Source organism: Eleutherodactylus coqui, chromosome 11, assembly GCF_035609145.1.
Source record: "Eleutherodactylus coqui strain aEleCoq1 chromosome 11, aEleCoq1.hap1, whole genome shotgun sequence".
Lineage (NCBI taxonomy): Eukaryota > Metazoa > Chordata > Amphibia > Anura > Eleutherodactylidae > Eleutherodactylus > Eleutherodactylus coqui.
The window spans coordinates 63,968,967-63,978,308 of NC_089847.1; the positions used below are offsets into that span (position 1 = coordinate 63,968,967).

The 9,342-nt window shown below is 45.2% G+C and overlaps 1 protein-coding gene across 1 annotated transcript in view; it reads right to left on the reverse strand.

Moving 5' to 3' along the window:
- Positions 1–8,794, reverse strand: part of LOC136581633 (uncharacterized) — a 44,405-nt gene extending 35,611 nt beyond the window's left edge. Inside the window, exon 1 of the mRNA XM_066582248.1 lies at positions 8,724–8,794. The gene's annotated coding sequence lies outside the window, so the exon portion shown is untranslated. The remainder of the gene's footprint in view (positions 1–8,723) is intronic.
- Between the last annotated feature and the right edge of the window lie 548 nt (positions 8,795–9,342).

Genomic DNA, 9,342 nt, shown 5'->3' on the forward strand with positions numbered 1-9,342 from the left:
CCAGCCCATAGCATGCAATGTAAAAACGCAATTTCTTGCCCATGAGCGGAAATCGATTGAGAATTTCTGCTCGTGGAGAAGAAATCGCAGCATGCTGCAATTTTGTGCGGGCTACGCACTGATGGCTTCCATTGAAGTCAATGGAAGCTGTCCGTCCCCCAGCCATTCTGCAATCATGATTGCAGAATGGTCGCAGGAGCAGTGTAATCGCCTAGCGACGGCGCAACATCCTCTGTACTGCGCATGTGTGCTGGAGCACAGGCGGGCACACCGGCATCACAGAGAAGACACTGGATGGCATCTTCTTCTCTGTGCTGTGAATGTACTTGCCTGCGCTCCGGCACGCATGCTATGGACAGGAGGTACGCATGGCTCACCGGGTCGAACTCGGGGTCCAACCCACCCGTGGACAGAAGCCCTTTGCGAGTCTGCATATTGGCAGACATCTGTACTAGTGCATTATGTCACCACCGGAAACAATGGGTGGACACATGGGCTGTCTGGGATGAGTGACAGGGAATGCCCACATAGCACCTCAGCTGTGATCAGCACTCCCTGGGCGCTATGGTGGGCGGCCCTCACAAGGACTGACAGCCTGTGTTTTGCCCCCTCACTTGGAAAGTTCCTTCCTGTGTCGCCAGATTGCTCTGCCCTTAGCGGCCTCTGGACCCCCATCACCGTCAGGGAGCATACATAAGCTTGCTCTGTGCACCCGGCGGAGAGCTCCATCAATGTTGGCCTGTGGGTCTTTGCGGCATAAGTGGGGTAAGAGTCATGCCAGAAAAGTTTTATGTGCAGCCGGCGGGGAGCTTCCTCCTCCCTGGAGGAGGAAGCGACATGCGGCATCAGTCAAGTTATCCGTGCAGCCGGTGCTAAAGTTTAATGTCCCCAGTTGTCAGTAAGATCCCTGCAGCTACATCTGCACATGTGCTGCTATTTCAGCATCCACTGATGGGGGAAAGTGGTCACTGTACTGTGTGTCTACCACAGGAGCTTATGGGGGTGTGCCCTGGGAGTTTCCCGTCACTGAGCCTGGCAAACCCATGTCTCCACCTATAGTTCCAGTGGAAACATATTGCACTAGTACCGACATCTGCTAATGTGACATTGTTGTGGCAGCAAACTCCCGCCACATCACATCTTAAGGGTGTCAATTGTTTGCAGCTTATTGCTCTAAACACGACCCTTCAGTAAACTCCACAAGAAGAAATCAAGTGGGTGTCAGGTCTGGCTATGTTGGCATCCACAGATTTTTAAAAGTTAATTGGTTACCAAAATAACTTTCAATTTTCCTCATTATTGCATTAGAGCTGCAGCACGTTGCACCATTTTGTTGAAAGTAACACTCCGTTAATTAGTGTCAAACTATTCCAACAACTGGTGAATAGGAGGACTTTGTCGGTACACTTCCTTCACCAAACTTATTCTGAAATACCCTTTGACATTGTTTAATATATTGATTGCCATACTAGAAAGAAAAAAAATTCTTGGGCCCACAGTGTTTTATTACAAAAATTGAGTAAGAACTTCAAAAACCAAATGATCCTTTCTAATTGAATGAAAAATTTGCTATTTTGTGTTCTGTTCATGAGTTCTATGCAACTCATGTGATACTAGCATACATTTTTACACTGCATGCCACGCGAGTTGTCTGCGACTCACGACATACTGAATTAGTTTCTGAGAATTGAGTATTTTGTCATTCTACAGGTATATAGTTGTGACTGGAGTGGGCCTTGGGTGTTCCTGGATGCCAACCTCTGAATCATAAGTGTGCAACAATGTCATGTTGCCACATACTATAGTATCGATTTTGTTCAAAGATCCGCAAGGCAAACATTCAAGGTGAGCAATTTATTGTAACCATAAGAACTTCAACAAGTACCAAATCAGGACCCAAACTACAGGGTAAGTGCACATAACATGTATGTTACAGCGTGAGGTGCCTGCATACCACATGACTCCCAAGGTAAAGAGATGTGGGCTCAAAACTGGCATGAGTTAAATCCAACTGTGGGTGAGGAGGGGTTACATCAAGAAGGTGAGTGAGGAGACGTATAAGGCCATCCATGCTCCTCTGGGTAATATACATGGCAGGTCATGTGTTAAATGAACCTCTTCACCAGTATTCACAAGCAATAAACACATGCTGTTCAAGTGAGTACATGCTTGTGACACACTGCTTGTTGGCGGTTGCATGTCAAAATCACGGGTACAGTCTGCTTCGCTGATAGGTGTTAAAGTTCAATAGACATGGGGGGGAGATTTATGAAAGTGTCTAAAGCAAGAACTGTCTCTGTTGCCTATAGAAACAAATCCAAGTGTAGTCTTCATTCCTCAAAGTGCTCTTGAAAAATAAAAGCTGCTCTCTGATTGGTTGCTATGGGCAGCAAAGATAGGATTTCTTTCAGACAGTTTTCACAATTGTTCATAAAATCATCCAGATCTATTTTTGTAGAGAACCAGACAAAAATGACAAAGTTGTTGAGGAATGTTTGGGTTTCCTAGCGAGAGAATCATCCCTGTACAACCTTCTGATAGATGCCGCACTTTACCAGCTTAGAACCACAATGGCATAATTATTCCATCTAATTTGGCAGAGACCCGTATAATGAATTTACAGTCAGGACACAACACAACTGGCAGTAAAAAGAGGCACAGCTGCTGCCCGCCGCCAGCAAACATTCCAGGAACTCATGAGAGCGAAGATAAGAGCCCAAGATAACCAGAGACTGCATCGTAAGGACTTTTATTATCTCTGCTGAGTGTTGCCAAGGAAAAGAATGGCCACTCCAGCTTCCAGCCAGATGTTGGCTGGCACTGCCAGCAACCAGCAGACGTTTCCAGTGGTTTGCTTCAGCTGCAGGAATCTGGCATGAATGGCATGCCACAAACAAGTGAACTGATATAAGCACTTAAGACAAGTGGTCTGCACCTTGCACTTTTCCAGTTGTTGAGAAACTATATATCCGTGTTTGCCCTGAAAAGAACTGCTGGGAGTTGTAGTTTTCAAACACTAAGGCTACATTCACACAAGCGAGCCTGCCCAATATCGTGCTTGCCAACATGCGTTTTACCCGTGGATGCGAGGCATTTTTAATGCTGCTGTGAAATTCCAATCCTCACAAGCGAAAGAGGATCCTAAGTGTTTACCATTGATTTCAAGGGGAAATATCACATCGCACTCACGTTATGAGAAAAGCGAAAAAATAGCACATGCAGCAGGTTTTTTTTCCATGCAGCATTGCAGACATCAGCGGTCACAGACTCTGCATTGCACCGCTGGAACAGAGCTGCAGGCGGGGTGAGTAGAATTCCTTTAAAGGAGTTTTCCAAGCAGTGCCCGCCAGGATACCCTAGGGTCTGAGCTGGGGTCCCACGATTTCAATGAGAGCTCCGCCTGCAATTACACGCGACGGCCACTACACGGGTCAAAGCAGTGCTTCTACTCCAAGCCTGGTGTATCCCGGCGGCCACTGCCTGGATAACCCCTTTAAGGTTCAATGTACAGCTTATGGGCCACATAAAATGAGGCAGCGGGCCACTTTTGTTTGACCTGAGTGCCCTAGAGAGAAGCCTATTGGAAAACATCAGAGAAAACTGCCATACCCAGAGCATAATGCGATTTTGAAAAATGTCACAGACCAAAAAAACACAACCAGCAGTTTAAAAAAATCACCATGAATAAAAAAAAAACTACACTGTTTGCAGTGTGGTTCATAAATCCCTACTGACCTACAGCTAACGTCTGGACGGGGCTTTTTTTTTGCCACAAAAATAAGCAGCATTAAAACCACAAAAACGTGTGGCTCCGGTCTGAGGTTTGCTGTGATATAGAATGATGTTAAGCTGCACAAGATCCGTGAACATACGCTAAAGTTATACGTCTGAAGAAAGCGTGGTGGTCACCTAGGTATTGAGGTCAAGGAATAACTACCCATCCCTGCACCTCTAGGGAATAAGTTCAGTACACAGCTGGGGGGCTGAGGACACCCTATTTTCTTACAGGATATAGACGCAGTATAGTATACATAGTATCTAAACCAAACTCAAAGCATGCCATAAGATGAAAGGATCACACTACGTCTTCATCACCACCCATCACCTCTTCTTAACAATACACATCGTAATCTTTATTAACACAAATCTTCCGACGCAACAAACCATGTAAATATAAACCTACTAAAAAATAACGCTTAATAGAAGGTAGGGGCAGAAGACAGGTGAAGGACAAAACTATCACAGCACATCCAGTAGGAGCCGATACTCAAAAAGCCGCCATTACAAATTCCGCTGGCCAGCAATATATAGTAATCGCCAATGTAAAAATAGAGTAAATGGTTTACTTACTGAGACTATGAGGGTCCTCAAACGGGCACATATTATTCATATACTCATGATATATCTCTTGATCTCTAAGAGAGTAATCCATACACTTGTCCAGTATAGGGTACATAGGCATGAGAGGTGTTAAGAGGAAGCTATCCTTACACGCAACCTAGACTTACCCTACCGGACAACAGATCGCCCTGGGAAGAGCATCCTTGTTTAACTGAGGGCTCTCCACTAGAGATGAGCGAGCATATACTCGTTAAGGGACAATACTCCAGTACCTGCCTGCTCATCAGAAAAGATTCGGGTGCCGGTGGCGGTGAGCGGTGGGTTGCGGGAGTAAGCAGGGGGGAGAGAGAGAGATGTCCCCGCCGTTCCCCCCTGCTGGCACCCGAGTCTTTTCTGACAAGCAGGCAGGTACTCGAAAAGGATGATACTTACTCGAGTATTGTCCCTTAACGAGTATTTGCTCGCTCATCTCTACTCTCCACTATAATGCCCTTATTCTAACAGCAGCATCCTCTAGTAGGAAGTAAAACAATCATATATATATATATATATGTCCAAACGTGTTTCCCCCTAAAAAATAAAGAGCCCCACCCTATAGTCAATAATCCTGATAGAGATGTCCCAACCTTCTATGCACTCCCCAAGATACATAAGAGACTTCATCCTTTAAAGGGGAGACCCATTACATCTGGGGTGGATTCCAACATTCAAAAGCCTAGTGTTTATAATGATAACGTCTTACGGGAATTTGTATGGACATAACCCTCCTATGTGTGCGACTCCTTGGATCTTTTACAGAAACTAGGCGTCCCAGTTAGTGGAGTGTATTTAGGTCTTAGATTTATTAATATGTCTGCTCTTGTTGTGTCAGAAAACTTCCGTTAATGAAGATTAAGGCTGCCTGTCCACGGGTGATCTGTCACTGCGTTATCAGCGGCGATAATCCAGGCTGCGGGTAACGCTTTCCATAGGCTAACTATGGAAAGGGCAGCCCAACGTCCACGAGCAGAGAATCTCCGCGGTGAGCCTATCTATTAGATAGGCTCACCACGAAGACCAGTCAGTGCTCCCCCCTCCTCCCCCGCGGCGGAATATCGCTAGCAAAATTCTGTCAAAATTCTGTCAAAATGAAAAAAAAACGTAGCACTAACACAGCGTTAAAAAAACACACGTGTGTGAAAGCCCTAAAGGGAATCTGTAACCTGTTTCTAGCCCTATAAGCTAAGCTAATGAGCTAAAAGTAAGTGACCCATTGAGTCCGGGGATTTAAGTGTTAAACCTACCTCTCCTGAAGTTTTGCAAGTCAGGGATTGCCCAGTTTTGGGTAGCGCGTTCCAGAGCACTGGTGCTGTTCTGGAGAAGTCTTTGAGGCGGGAATGAGAGGTTCAACTTAAAGGGGCACTCAGTCTGATTTTGTTAATGGAGCAGAGGGCGTGGGCTGGATGATGGATTGAGATGAGGAAGGCAATGTAGGGCGGGGCGGTGCTATGGAGAGCTTTATGGATGATGGTAGTAAATTTAAATTGAGTTCTGTATTTAATGAGCAGGCAATGCAATGACCGGCACAGGGCAGAGGCGTCCGAGTAGCGGCTGGACAGGAAGATGAGCCTGGCTGCCGCATTCAGGATGGATTGGAGAGGGTAGAGTCTGGTGCAGGGGAGGCTGATCAGCAGCTAGTTGCAATAATCGATCCGGGAGTGGATGAGGGCAACAGTAAGCGTTTTTTAGCGTGTCCACAGTGAGAAAAGGTGGGTTCTTGCGATGTTCTTGAGATGCAGGTCGCATGTCCGGGCCAGAGATTAGATGTAGGGGGTAAAGGAGAGATCAGAGTCAAATATAACCCCATGGCAGCGGGCATGTTGTCTAGGAGTTATGGTGGTGCCACACACTGAGATGTCAGGATGAGGTCGGTTAGTAGAGGGTAGAAACGCCAGTAGGTCAGTTTTTGAGAGGATTAGTTTTAGGTAGAGAGAGGACATAGTGTTAGAGACAGCGGACAGACAGTTGGTGATGTTTTGGAGTAAAGGTGCAGAGATGTCACGGGAAGAGGTGTATAGCTGGATGTCGTCAGCGTAGAGATGGTATTGGAGGCCAAATATCCTAATGGTTTGGCCAGTAGGGGCTGTGTAGATTAAAGAAAGGAGGGGGCCGAGGACTGAGCCCTGGGGGACCCCAACAGCAAGGGGAAGAAGGGGGGGAGGTAGAGCCAGCAAAGGAGACGCTAAATGAGTGGTCAGATAGGTAGGAGAACCAGGAGAGAGCAGTGTCCTTTAAGCCGATGCAGCGAAGCATACTGAGGAGAAGTTTGTGGTTAACAGTGTCAAATGCTGCGGAGAGGTCGAGTAGGATCAGTAGGGAGTAATCGCCCCTCGATTTGGCCATCAGGAGGTCATTTGACACCTATGTAAGGGTTTCTGTCGAGCGTAGGGGCAGAAGCCGGACTGTAGGGGGTTGAGAAGAGAGTTTTCTGATAGATAGCTTATAAGGCGGGAGTAACCAAGGCGTTCTAGTAGTTTGGAGATGAAGGGGAGATTTGAGATGGGTCAGTAGTTGGCAGCAAAGGTCGAGTCAAGAGTAGGTTTCTTTAGCAGTGGGGATATGATGGCGTGTTTGAAAGAGGAAGTGAAGAATATACATAGTATATAGCAGTGTATAAATTCTAAATAGTATATGGACACAGTAGAGTATGGGCTCATGCCCACGGCCGTGACGGACTCCACCAGCGGAATATCGCAGCGGAGTCCATCACACCGTCCCCCCAAGGACCCCATACTCACCTCCCGGATCCACTGTGCGCGTCCCGCCTGACACACCGACCCGCATGCGTAGTACAGGGCATGACGCGGCCGGCAGTGGGGTCGCGTATTCACGTGATACTTCCGCTGTGCTGACAGCGGAAGTATAGCGTGATGGCCGGCTTCCATTGACTGAAGTGCTGAAACTTTTCTCTTCTATATAGCAATACAGTATGTAAAGAATACATAGTATACAGACATAGTATACCATAGTATAGAATATATGGCATATGGACCCACTATATTATATAGCAGTGTAGCAGGAAAAGTATATATAGTATATGGTCCCAGTAAAGTATATAGCAGTAGAGTATGTATAGCAGTAGTATATAGTGTGTGAATACACTGTAGTATATAGTAGGGCAATATGTATGGTGTATATAGAAGGATATGTAAAGTATATATTTTATATGGACACAGTATAGTATATAGCTGTATAGTATGTAAAGCATATAGCAGTGAAAAATGTACAGTGCATAGAGTATATAGAAGTATGCGTAAAGTATATATATTATATGGATACAGTATAGTTTTACATACATTGTATAGCGTATATATAGCAGTACGGTACGAATTGTATATAGAGTATAGAACTATACAGTTTACTTAGTATAGAGGAGTACAGTATATATAGACTATAGGAGAACAGTATGTATAGTATATACAGGTACAATATGTATAATTGTATAGCAGTACAGTATATATAGAGTATAGGAGTTGAGTATGTATACTACCATACATAGTTGTACAGTGTTGTATATAATAGTACAGCATGTATAGTATATAGCAGCACAGTATGTAGGCATATAGATAATATATAGTAGTATGGTATGTATAGTGTATACAGTATTGAGCATCACAGTATGCATAGTATAAAGCAGTACAGTGTATATATAGAGCACAGTATGTATACTATATGGGTGTATAGCATATACATAGTATATAACAGTATGTATAGTGTATATATAGTATATAACAGTACATATAGTATATAGCAGTACAATATGTAAATTATATATATTTAATAGCTTACAGTATGTATATTGTATATATAGTATATAACAGTACATATATGTATACAGTATATAGCTGTACGGTGTATATATATATGTTATAGCAGGACTGTATATACAGTATATATAATCGTTGCCTACTAAACACTATTCTGTGGAGAGTTTATATCCCCTGCTACTCTTTTGCACGGCAGTAGAACACTTTCCTTCTGCGATGACAGAAGTTTCTAGAACAACTTGTACATAGAAGGACGGAGTGCAGAAAGTCTTGTAACCATCATGGATTAGGCAGAGAGGAGCCGGACCCCATCCTGTACACAAACCCCACGGCCCCAGGACTCACCATTAGCCATGGCAGCAGCTAGAGTATGACGTCACAGGATAAGTCACAAACCACTGGTCCCTATAGCAGGCTATTGCGCCCCCTCTCCAGTAATGCAGCCTCTCTGAGTATTTATTAGCACTGTCTAGCTCCTTCTAGAAGCTCTCTATGACGTAATAAGAGTGCAGCTCCCTCTATCACTGTGCGTCTGGCCACTGTAGTGCAGCTGAAGCTCCTGCTGTATCTATTTACCCTGCAGCCGCCGGACCTCTTGAGTACAACTCCTAGAACACGGCTAATATTCGCTATTTGTAAGAGCGGCGCGCACCGCCTCTGGTGTGAGAGCGACATGCATTACGTCACGGCAGCTCATCGGCACGGAACGCCCATCCGAGCGCTGATTGGTTAACTGGCGCTAACAATCCAAAGAGTCAACGGCTGGGCGTGGCTATGTAGATGAGCCGCTACTGGAGGGTCATTCAGTTTAACGGGAGAGATGGCAGAGAGTTGTGTGGGGCGCTTCAGTGAGGGCAGTTAGATGGCTGAGCACTGTACTCCTGCCATTACTCTCAGCCTCTTGTGCTGGGGAGCAACTGGACACCACAAAGTAGAGGCCCTTCACAGATATGTGAAAACTGGTTGTTGCCCATAGCAACCAATCACAGTGCAGCTTTCATTTCTTATAGGGATCTTGAAAAATAAAAGCTGTTCTGTGGTTGGCTGTCGTGGACAGCAAAAGTTTACCTATTAGGCCAGCTATCCATCCCGAAGGGAGAAAGAGAAGTCAGATGGAACCTTAAACAGTCTACAAACATTTGCCCTTGTATGTCCCTCCGGCTGAACTGCAAAACTTGTACTGGGACACAAAAAT